This window comes from Macrobrachium nipponense, chromosome 15 (assembly GCF_015104395.2).
Source record: "Macrobrachium nipponense isolate FS-2020 chromosome 15, ASM1510439v2, whole genome shotgun sequence".
NCBI lineage: Eukaryota > Metazoa > Arthropoda > Malacostraca > Decapoda > Palaemonidae > Macrobrachium > Macrobrachium nipponense.
Genome location: NC_087208.1, coordinates 13,739,873 through 13,753,038, shown reverse-complemented (window position 1 = coordinate 13,753,038; position 13,166 = coordinate 13,739,873).

Sequence of the window (13,166 nt, the reverse complement as noted above, 5' to 3'; positions counted from 1 at the left end):
GAGTGCCCGATTTTGCGACTTCCACTTCATTCTTCTCCCTCGTTTCCTACTGTTCTTATTTTGTACTTAGGATACCCTCTTTTTTGTAATTTCCTTCCTTCTTCATTGTCGCCTCTTTGGAACCTCTTTCTATTGTATGATCTGCTTAGGCAGTGCCCATTCACCAGCGGATCTGGCATTGAAAATTTGATATGAAATTGAGAATTAATATGATGGCATCTATGAGCTTCTAGCAATGGCCTTTAAGAAGTCCCTAAACTTCCTACACTGAATGCCATCTCTGGCACCATATCCATTAAAGGGGTATTAATACACACATATGACGAACCAGAAGGTTATAGTCAGCTCAGCATACTAAAGCGATATTATTAAAGCATTGCTTCATTTATTTTGCATTCGTCATGTATTTAGGTGTGCAATCCATCATCCCCAGTATTTTGTTACATGTGTTTATTTACTCTCGATCAAGAATCAATATTTGGTTCCATCTTTATTTTTATCTATTTGCTTTTTATTTTATTTATTTTTATTTGTCTCTGCAGAGCTGGCACCGGGCTCTATTTATGTTACATAACCGTAGGCTTCCTAACACCCCCTGCGGAAGTGTTGGTAATGCCCCCTCAGGGCCAATCAACTGCATGAGCTCTCTTACGCTAAAATACATAGCATTCTTATCCAATTAAACTAAGTTTATTACTAACCCCGTTAGAATAAGGTTAGGTTAAGTAAAAGTTTAGTAAGATAAAATTATATTTTACAAGTGGTGTTCTCTAAATTTTAAATATTACGTTAAATTAGTATCTAATCTTTGAGAATCATATGCGTGGGTAAGATAATATTCAATGTAATTTTCAATCTATTTACCATTGATTTTTGTGTGTTCATACGTACGCAAGGGACTTTCCCAAGGGATCTTTAAATAATTGTCAATGAGTAGAAGGTATCTCTTAAGAAGCCCAATGTCAAATTGTCATACTTATATCTAGTGGTTGCGAGTCAGTGAGAGTAGTGTTTGTGTTAATTGAACGTAACAAACTACATAAGTTATGTTCCTCCGAGGAGAGAGAAAGAGAATTACCATGGCAAAAGTAAATTATTTTTTCTCGTTACATTAACCCGTTTAGGCTTTAAATAACTCTTAAGATGGGGAGGTGTTATGAATCCCCTTTGCTTTCACCATTTAAATTGATATTCATAAAGCACAAGCCCACTTACTCTCTTCTCTTTCTCTCTCTCTCCCGCTCGTCTTCTCTTTCGCTGCCGCCTCTCGTATTTTGCAGATACGAGATGTTGGAACCCAAAACCTGCCAGTTAAGCCAAGTCAACTTAATAAAATGAGTCAGTATGAGGGATCCTGCCTCATTTCGTGCCCAGCGGCTCCCGAGTTCGGAGTTCCTGACCTTACATGCTGCCCGCCTTGCTCACGTATCTGTGGGTCCATGTGGCAATCCTGGGACCCCTTACCTGATGCCGTTAATGAAGTCCTATCCTTCGCCTATGCTTCTACAAAGCAATATCTCAGGATGAAAAGGTAACGTAGGGAAGTGTAGTTGCAATCAACTTAACTATTATTCTTTTCCTTGCATCTGTGTTTGTACGATCCTCCATAGTGAATCATCAATTCCCACAATTGTGTTCCCTTAGGGGATCCCTTGGTTTAAGAGCAGTAATTAATTCTTTCTTTGCCCTATGAGGAATCCTAAGATTTATGTTAAGCTCATATCCGACCCATTGTATCGCACACGTGTTTATAAGACGTCCGTGTTGCAGATGTTCTGCAATCCCTGTTGTGAGGTGGATCTCCCTCTATCCTTAGACTCTGAGCTTGTAGACGTGCACTGCGAATCAACACACGTGTCCCTAATGCATGCTCATTGCTCCACGCAATTATTGCAGTACTTAGCCTCATGTGAGGGTCTTAGCGTCCTAGCTGGACCTTGAATTAGCAGAGTAATGTTAAGGTGTAAATACATCCCTGTAAATTTAACCCTTGTTGTTTCCCTACGATTTTTCCTTTAAATGTGTTTTGGCCTTCAGCTATCACCTTTTTTTCTTTCTAATTAGGATCTATCGGACTCCCCCTTTTTGTCGCAATCAGAAGTAAAACTCCGATGCTGGAGGCATCAGAGTCTAATTTATATATATATATATATATATATATATATATATATTATATATATATATATATATATTATATATATATATATATATATACATACATACATACATCGAGCTACAAATGTCCTTTAATATCTAATTCTCTCTACCTCGAATTAATATATTTCATATATGCTTAAACCGAAGGGGAATTTTTATCAGGCGATAATAGAATTGTCGGCGTCCGGGCGCGAACCCAGGACACCATACAAATCTAGGACGTCAGTGAAGCTATTTACCCACTCCACCACCTCAAGAGGCTATAAGTTAATGACGTCTCTCACCCTCAAATACCTTTCGCGCTCAGGTATTCACTGATTTGGAGCCAGCATTAACCCACCTCGACCTCAGTAGAGTTGTAGTGCTTATGACAGCACGTAGCCATTATATAAGTCATATCACATTACCATGATTCATATACATCCATCGAGCTACAAATCATACTATAATGGGCGTAATGTCTGTCTGCCTGTCTGTCTGTCTGTCTGTCATTCAATCACGGCCAAACGGCTGGTCAGATGGGCATGAAACTTGGCAGGGTTATGGTGGGGACCCCTAAGATGGTTTGTAATGGGGTTTCATCCAACCTACCCCCCTCCTTTGTAGGGGGTGGGGGTGAGAAGGGATTCCCTGAAACAGAGCTGTTTCTGGTCGTGAAACGAGGCTTGTTATTCCCATAGACTTAGTTACTTTACGATTTTTCATACATAATTTCTGCACAACTTCCCCGGAGAAAGTCGCGAATATTTCAGCTCGGACACAATAGAAGATGAAAATTATCATTAATATCACGAAGATTTTTTGAATAGCTTAAATCCATCGGGACTGCCAGTGCACAAAATAATATTCAAGAAGTACTGCCTGGTAATGTTGCTTCGGAATTTTGATCCTGCCAATGGACATAATAAAAAGGAAACTGACAAGTTCCTACTTTCTACTCTTTTTTAGAAGACACAGGATCATAAGAGCATTTATCAGTAGCCATAACGCACTGACATACAAGTTGTGTCTTTGCAGTAACATAATGAAAAGAAAGATACTTTATTATTCGTATCACCGTGCAAAGTAATTGACAAAGAAACGAACCAATCAAGATCCCTGTTCCGTTAAATGAAAGTCACCGACAAAAGAGAGAGAGAGAGAGAGAGAGAGAGAGAGAGAGCCATTTAACGACATTAATGCACTACAATTTTATAATTTTATCTTGTTATCAAAAAAAGAGAGAGAGAAAGAGAGAGGAGATAATTTGTGATTTGAGAGCTAAGTAATCTGATAATCCCATCACCGTCTTCGTTGCTTGCCTTACATTGAGAGAGTGAGAGAGAGAATCATTAAAAGTGGGTAAACAATAATGAATACGAACTTCTTTACGTTCATTGATCGTCCCTTCACTTACTTTAAGAGAGAGAGAGAGAGAGAGAGAGAGAGAGAGAGAGAGAGAGAGAGAGAATATAATTAAAAGAGGGGAAACAACAATGAATAAGAATTTCTCTGCGTTCAGTGATCGTCCCTTGAATTGCATTACAAGAGAGAGAGAGAGAGAGAGACTATTCATGTAATCGCTCTTATTTTAATATTGCTGAACAAATAGTACATATAAATTTTTCACTCCTGCACCCATATTTTATCACCCATCGTAGATGGGTAAGTTTGCTAGTGTCCTTTAATATCTAAATAACTGTACCTCGAAATTAATATATTTTCATATATGCTTAACTGAAGGGGAATTTTATTAGGCGATAATAGAATTGTCGGCGCCCGGGCGCGAACCCAGGACACCATACAAATCCAGGACGTCAGTGAAGCTATTTACCCACTCCACCACTGCAAGAGGCTATAAGTTAATGCCGTCTCTCACCCTCAAATACCTTTCGTGCTCGGGTATTCGCTGATTTGGAGCCAGCATTAACTCACCTCGACCTCGGTAGTGTTGTAGTGCTTATGACAGCACGTAGCCATTATATAAGTCATATCACATTACCGTGATTCATATACAGTGAATTAGATATTAAAGGACATTTGTAGCTCGATGTATGTATATGAATCACGGTAATGTGATATGACTTATATAATGGCTATGTGCTGTCATAAGCACTACAAAACTACTGAGGTCGAGGTGGGTTAATGCTGGCTCCAAATCAACAAATACCTGAGCGTGAAAGGTATTTGAGGGTGAGAGACGGCATTAACTTATAGCCTCTTGCGGTGGTGGAGTGGGTAAATACCTTCACTGACGTCCTGGATTTGTATGGTGTCCTGGGTTCGTGCCCGGGCGCCAACAATTCTATTATCGCCTAATAAAATTCCCCTTCGGTTAAGCATATATGAAAATATATTAATTCCGAGGTAGAGTTAATTAGATATTAAGGGACATTTGAAGCTCGATGTATGTATATGAATCACGGTAATATGATATGACTTATATAATGGCTATGTGGTGTCATAAGCACTACAACACTACCGAGGTCGAGGTGAGTTAATGCTGGCTCCAAATCAACGAATACCTGAGCGCGAAAGGTATTTGAGGGTGAGAGACAGCATTAACTTATAGCCTCTTGCAGTGGTGGAGTGGGTAAATAGCTTCACTGACGTCCTGGATTTGTATGGTGTCCTGGGTTCGCCCCCGGGCGCCAACAATTCTATTATTGCCTAATAAAATTCCCCTTCGGTTAAGCATATTAAAATATATTAATTCCGAGGTACAGTGAATTAGCTATTAGAGGACATTTGTAGCTCGATGTATGTATGTGAATCACGGTAATGTGATATGACTTATATATATATATATATATATATATATATATATATATATATATATATATATATATATATATATATATATATATATACTATATATACATATTATGACGAATTGCCACTCTCCCTCTTTGTGTTCATATATATATATATACATACATATATAATATATATATATAATATATATATATATATATATATATATATATATATAATATATATATACAGACAAAAAGAGAGTGGCAATTCGTCATAATAGAGTATAATATATATATATATATAATATATATATATATATATATATATATATATATATATATATACAATATATATATTATATTGTAATATATATATATATATATATATATATATATATATATATATATATATATATATATATATATATATATATATAATATATATATATATGAATATATATATATATATATATATATATATATATATATATAAATATAAATAATATTATTAATATAATATTATATATATATATAATATAATTATAATGTAAGACAAAATAAAGCTATGATTAATAATATGTTTAATGTACCATTATAATGTGATGTGCAGATTGATCACTTTTAACTTCCCATGGAGACAGAGAGTTCGGGTAACAACCTGAGAATGCTGACATCTCTTTTTGGGTGGTATGATGTTAAAGGTCCGTACTTAAGCATATCAGTGTCGTGAGGGCTTGTTCAAGGTACCTTTGAAAACTGGCTGTGACCAGTTAATTGGAGCGTTGACAAGGAGTGTGAATTAATCTGTACGTGTACGGACTATGTCCGTTGATAACGGCAGGTTTTAGGCAGAACGGAGGAGACGGTTGCCTTGGGGAGAAAGAGCCTGAATGTCTCCATGATGTATTTTGTTTAAGTGATTTTCCAAGCCGTGATGGGTAAGTGTTAGCATGCTTTAGCCAAAGGGATGGCTTGTTGTCTGTTTGACATTTTGTAAAGATGTTCCATTTTATTTAATCTTTTGACTTTGTCTTTATGATTGTGTGTGCTCTCTAGTGTGTTCTCCTGTCTTTTAAACAGACGGTTTTAGTGAGGGGGCCGAGTGTCCTAGTGAGGGGACCGAGTGTCCTAGTGAGGGGACTGTATTTTGGAGAAGAGATAATTGGTGTGACTAATTACTGATAAAGACACTTAAATACTGTGGGGTTATTTGAGTTAGTTGTCTGTGAGACTTGAACTATTATAATTTCATTATTATCTTGTAAGAATAGGAATTATTCAACTAATACTTTGTTTTGAATAAAACATATATATTTTTTGTAACTCCGACTCTAATTTGATGACCTGATGGAAGAGAGAGAGAGAGAGAGAGAGAGAGAGAGAGAGAGAGAGAGAGAGAGAATGCTATGCCAGTCATTGCCTTGAGAGAGAGAGAGAGAGAGGAGAGAGAGAGGAGAGACTGAGTGTAACCAGTTCGCCTAACGCTCAGGCTTAACGCATACCATAATGTTAAATACCGGGGGGGTGACGGCCCCTTTTGTCTGGTGGTAAGTTTTGGTGCAGTGGTTTTTCGAAACGAAAAAGCCTTTTGTGAGATTAGTATGATTTTGAGAATGCGTTGTATTTCAGTTAATAACTTGTGGGGGTTAAGTTGTGTCCATCCGTTGGTGGTAGTACTGAGTAAAGACAATTGAACTAGAGTCATCAATTTTGCCCGGCGCGAGATGCCTCGGGGGAGTTAGACTCAATCTGGCTTGTGTGTGTGAAAAACAATCGAGTGCCTTCTCGCCGAGCGCGTTTGTGTTGCGCCGATGAGTTTAGCGTGTTTATAATTGACCAGATTCTTGGTTTTCTTCCATTGTGAAGGAGTGAGTGTTAAAAAGTGTTTTTTAGAGTCCTGGGTTTTTTTGTTTTGAATCATTTTGTGAATTGTGGGATTGGTTTAGGATACCACATTTTTTTCCCATAGTAGCAGAAAGTGACATGTTTTTTTATTGGCGCATGTTTAGAAGAGACGCATTCGCTTTTGTTCCTTTACAGGATCTGGAACCATTTAACGAATTCATGTGTGAGGCTTCGCTTAATGATTAATCTGTCACAATTCTGAGAGACTGCTTCGTCCCAGATAATAAATTCGGCTGCCAGTCAAGACAACTTAAAACACACAAAAGAATACAAAGCAATAAGTGACCTAACTACAACCAAACTTCTACCCGAGGCTGAGGTAGATATTGCTTGTCCTTATTTTACAGGTGAGACAAAAGTTGCTGTCTTAGATAAACAATCACCTTGTTATCCTATTCAAACGATTATTGGTATTTATCTTGCAGGATCATCTGTACTTAAACCTAAATTAATTGTAACAACACCTGAGATAGTAATCAAAGATGAGCTATCCAATAAGCTAGGTAGAATAGCCCAGAACATCTTGTAAAACAACCAGCACTAATACTCCCACTTAGGTAAAGAATGACAGAAACCCTGAATTTAGTTGATATAAATAAGGATCAGTTTGCTGTACTCCAACAGAAGGATTCAAGTTTGTATAAAGTAGTGGATCCTACTGACAACCCTAAAACTCCATACTTTTATGTGGAGAAAAATATTTTGCTTTGTCACTACAAGTCTCCCAAGCTCCAACACCTAATTCATGGCATGCCTATTTTCAGGTTGGTTTTCCAGAGCCCTTAAGGAAACCCTTAATTTACCTCGCTCATTCTACAGAATCTTATCTTGGAATGAACCAAACCTACAAGAGGTTGTTTGAGGATTTTTATTAGCCAGATATGAGAAAGGACATAAAGGATTTCATCAGATCACTTGTAAGCCTAATGAGAAAATACCTCCAGCACAGCTTCAAAGCATTCAAGTACCTAAGTCACCATTTGACAAGGTAATTATTTATTGTGTTGGGCCCTTGACAAAGACTCGCAAGGGTAATGAATACATTTTTACTGTCCTTTGTCCTACCACTAGGTATCCCTTAGCCTTTCCCATTAAAAATACTTGTAAGGGTAGTGTTTTTGACTATACAGTTACAGCAAAGGAAGTGTACAGTTCCTTTGTCAGTGAAGTGTTAGTTCAAATTCGTGTTAGGAATCATCCCACGTTTGGAAAGTCGTGGCCAGTCCTTCCGCACATGTGCCATCAGGCTACCACATAGTAACCCAGTCCATCAGTTTAAACTTTATTATAACGTTTTAAACAGAGTAAAGTGAAATGTAATGTTCTCCCTAAACTAATTTGAATCTGCGCACTAACATCCATTGTTTCGCCAGAGGAATTTAGTTGTTTTTGCTTTAAATAATAAAATAGTGTTTGTTTAGTAGCTATTAGCACTTGCTCCTACCAACGACCAGCTGTTGGTTCCCAGACCCAGAAGCAAGAGAGTAGCTCCATTCACCAATCAGCTGTTCACTTAGCGTGCTCATAGAGCAAAATTTTCATCTATTCCATTTCAAGCTTAGCGTAGCCTTTTATCATTAAAAAATACATGATACTTGATTTAAAACTTTACCACCATCTAACTTGTCATTAAGGAAGCTAAGTAACTTACTTATTTAAAAAATTAAATCTGCATAATTAAATTGAATTAAAGAAATTGCTTAAAGTAAATGCATCATCTTAACTTACAATTATTCAAAAGTAAATCGCTGTACCAGTAATGTAAAGAAATCGTTCATCGCTACCTAAATTTATTCAAAAGCAATTCTTATACCAACCTCATGTAGAGAACTCGTTCAATGCAATTGTGTCACATTGATTTAAAATCATTACTGAAAATAAAAGCAAAGAGTTCGTCACACACCATTATTTACGCTCTCCAAGAGAGAGAGCCCATTAATTCAAAAGCCAAGAGAAATATTTTCATCATTAATAATAATCGATCACTGACTTAATTTTTCTCTTGTGTCTTTCATTCACACATAGTACACTTGTATTTACGTGCCTGTGTCCATTACAATCTTGCCAACTTTTTATCTTTTCATCAAGTACTTCAGCCATATGGAGTGAGCCTTTAATTAACTGTAATACCTGCCGTGCACGAGTAGTCTTTTTCTTTATTATCCAAGACTTCTGTATACTGCAAGCACCAAACAGCACATTGAGTGCCGCCACAATCTCTTCATTAGGAAGCCACCACCAGTACACGTCAGGCCCTTCCATTTGACAGTGCCACTAATCTGCGGCACTGCCATCGACTAGGCTGCTGAAGTACTCCCTTTACTTTTCCTCTTACACCTTTACACTTTGCCTCGAGCAGAGTGCCATAAGAGCCACTGCACCTGTATATGACATACAGAGTGCCCATTCATTAGTGTTTATGCACATAAGGATATTTAAGGCTTCAGAAGCACTCATCAGTGTGACCTCTGCACAGCACACTATGCCACAGCACCATCTTATTAAGAAGGTGCCATTCCAAAAAGTCCCACCAACTTATGGGACATTTCCCAAGTGCCACAGAGCACCCAGTCTTTTCAGACACATCGACTTTTTCATTACGAACACACCCACATTTGCAGAACCAATTTCTAGGTGAGTAACCTTACCAAAGAAGCACTCCCATCCAGTGCTAGTCCTGGTACTCGTTCTCATTTCATATCTGACAGAGCCTCTACCGTGCAGCCTAAAGGAATTCAATGCCCCAGACCTAGAGCTGGACTACCGGTAAGAGGTGGATGCAGAGGTTCTACACTACTTGTTGCATGTGGGGCATGTGGGGCATGCTGCGAAGTGCCCAAGTCGGTCCCTACCTGGGCCAGAGACTTTCAAGGGAGTCCTCCTCCAGGGCTTCCATGTCACCCTCCTTGATGGTCCGACTCCTGAAGCCTATCAGTGGGTACATACTCTAGCCAATGTCGAAGCCACAGTCACCCTTATTTCAAGAAAGGCACTGAAAGGGGTGCCAAAGTCAGGAAGGGAGAAGAAATCCAGTTTGAATGGATAGATGGCAACCTCTATACCATTCGTTCAGTCCTCCTCAAGTTACCTATTGGATCAGGAGATTGAGGAAATCATATTGTGCCACCTGGGAGTAGTGGAGAAATTCCATGATGTCTATCAGGTCATAATGGGCTGTGAGCTCCTGAGACCCTATCTTCCCTGGATGCATCTCCTACTACCAGATGCACTGGACCCATGCAACATGCCCAATAATCCATCCCCAGCTTTGGACTTTAGGACTACCGCCTCTGATGTCGCTGACATCACTACTTCCATTCGTGTGCCTGGCCCTGAACCAGTGCCAGAGCTAGAAGTCCCCACTGCATCATGCCAGCTTCTTGCCACTTCACTGCTTGTCTCCTTCACTTCCGAAGAGGCGAGCCCACCAGTCAACTCTGGGCTCATTCCTGATGGTAATGCAGAGGAGGAACCATTAACCTCCCCATGTCTAACCAATGCCAGAGAGGACTCTTCACCCGTATCAGAGGGTACCGCAAGCCTTGGTGAGTCCTAAGATTCACAACCTGTGGTGCCACCTTGGCCCCATCATCCTGTTTCTAGGAAAAAGATCTGCAAAATATTCTGCCAATTATAATATACCTGCCATTGCTATGTCCGTTACCCACTCCTCTTCACAGCTAAGGGCCCTATAACTGTGGCAACTCTCCAAAGCCACTTTCCTGCAAGACACGCCAGAGCCTTTGATGACTGGCGTGCAAATCTCCCTGATACAGGAAGACAGAATTCCCGTGGGGATAGTGTCAATAGAGGGTACAGCCTTCTCATTAGCAACAAATCAAGGGTTTTCACCCTGCAACAACCTGCTCTTGAGCAAGAAGATGTAAATGCCCTCCTCATGAGAGAATGGCCACCAACAGTTTTCCCCCCTCACCAAGGAGGGAAACAGACCATTCACAGTTCTGCTGCTAAACCTGCAAAATAATAGGGCACTCCACTAATTATCCTGGGTACCCTTACAAGTAACATGCAGGGGACACTGACACTGTATCACCTCCAAGAGGCCTAACCTTCCTCCCGAGACAGCAATGTCTCCCATCACCTCAGGCTCACCGAGGGGTTTTGCACCCCTAGGATTCGCCTCAGGTACGCCTGACACCAAATTGCTTCCAGTGCCACTTGTAAGCACTGCACAGTGCTATGCTCCGTCCAGCCTAGACATAGAGCCACCGCAAACTACAATCTCTGTGCCTGGCCCCAAGCTAATGTCGGTGCCACACCTTAACTTCATCAAGGATTCCCTGCGGGAGATTCTCCAAACTGCGTGGAGCTTATCACAGCCCATTGCCATCTCCAGTCCACAATTCCTCTTCACATCACCTTCGAGTCTTACCCTTACGACAGTTGTCGCAGCAGCCAAAGTTGGGGCCTAGGTACCAGTACTTCTGCTCCTGACTTCATTTCTGCCCTTACCCCAGAGTCAGTGCCACCGTCACCTCCTAGGACTGATGTAGTCAGATCCTGGAGGAACCAGAAGAAGAGGGGATGCAATAAATTCACCAACTAACCAAAGAGCCACACGCTCTCCTTAGCACCTATGCCCTTGGTACAGCGCTGCATTCAATTACAGAGTGATCCTGACACCTACCCAGAGAAGGCAGCCAGCCTGATCTCTGCCCAGTAGACTAACATACTAATTCCTAGGAACTTGTGTTACTAACCCTTACTCTGCAGTCATAATCACCGCATCCAATTGTCATCCTGGTACTCTCCTAATCACTCATCAACATCATGCATCACTAACTCATACCATGAGCATAATAACCCTTCAGGTTACTCAATCTTCGATATTGCGTACCAAATAGTAAATTGATCGAGTAATCTTTAATCACGTACATACAGTAGCTAAGGCCATCTTATTTAGTAACAGGGCATATTAGGGTAGTATCAACTAAGGATTTTCCATGTAACCTTACTTAGGAATAGAGTTAACCTGTTGTTACCAACGACTAGTAGATACTTCATTTTAGACTAGACTACTGTTGCAAATAAGTTAATAAACTTTGCATCTCTTCCTATAAGTTAGGTAGGCAATTCTAGTTAGCTGCATAGCAACACCCCAAATCCTCATTCAGAGAAGGGAACTGTCTAGTCAATGCAAGTAACTTTCTCAACCTAGAAAGGGAGTGAATGCATTTTTAGGGGGGGGGGGAGCTTTTGTATTTTTCTCCTTGCCTCTCTTAGCCAGTGGCCAGTAGTTTTAAATTAAGGCAGGAGGTAGCCATTTTGTCTTAGCATCATATGATTTTGGGGGTTTAGGAAATCTTTAGTATAGAAGGGCAGGTCTTAGGGGAAATGTTTAGCTAAAGGAACCATTAGGGAGCTTAACCATAAAACTCTTTTCTCCTGGAACATTTTACTGGCTGTTGGTTGCTTCTTACAGGCTGGACTTGTGCTCAAATCCTGCCATCTGAACCCTGGACTCCCTAAAATGACCTAACTCTTCACTGGTCGATCCAAGATATCGGACTTACGTCTCTCTGCCTACCTAGGCCTAACAGTGCGTTCACTGGCGGGCTCAACAATTCGATCAAAACCGCCCGCCATCTCCGATCATCAAGTTATATGCCCCAGGCACACAGGTACATTATGAGTTGCACTCATATAGCAAGTTCATTTTTCTTCAAGTAAATCTCTCACTCTTTTACAATATTTTAATTTCCCATTTCTACTTAGGAACTCCTTTGTTCGCGCACCTAGCATGCACGTGTTTCCCTTGTGACTTGTTCAAAGATATATGAAGATATTCAGATAAGAATTAGAATTCTCCCACCATTACTCACAGTGTGACTTTGCTTTAATGATTAATTCCCTCCATGATGAATAACATATCTCATGGAATGCTTTACCAGATTCCTGCTGCCCTGAATTTCGTGTCTCTGCTCCTTGTCAACCATAGCTACATTCCGTAGAAATTACTGTTCCGAGATACAGCCACATTTTCATTCACCTTAGAGAGCAAGCCAGTCATTCGCAGCAAACTTGAAATCTGTATCACAAGTAATGCAGTAGCCCGTTTAGAGATTTGCGAGTGTGAACTTAAATGTAATTAATCACAGCATATATTTGCTCTTTGCACGGGTTTTATCACCTATTCCAATTTTGGTTTTGCAGAGTGATTTTTTTCTAAATAAAATTACCTTTAACGTAATCTCACTGGCTTTGCAATTATGGCGACCTTATATTAATCCATTGATTTTACTCAAGGTATGTCCACATCGCTCTTTTTCCAATATATCCTCAAGTGTAGAGTAGGGCTAGGCTCCTGAGGCTCTGAATTACAGATTTCCAATAATTACTATAAATTAT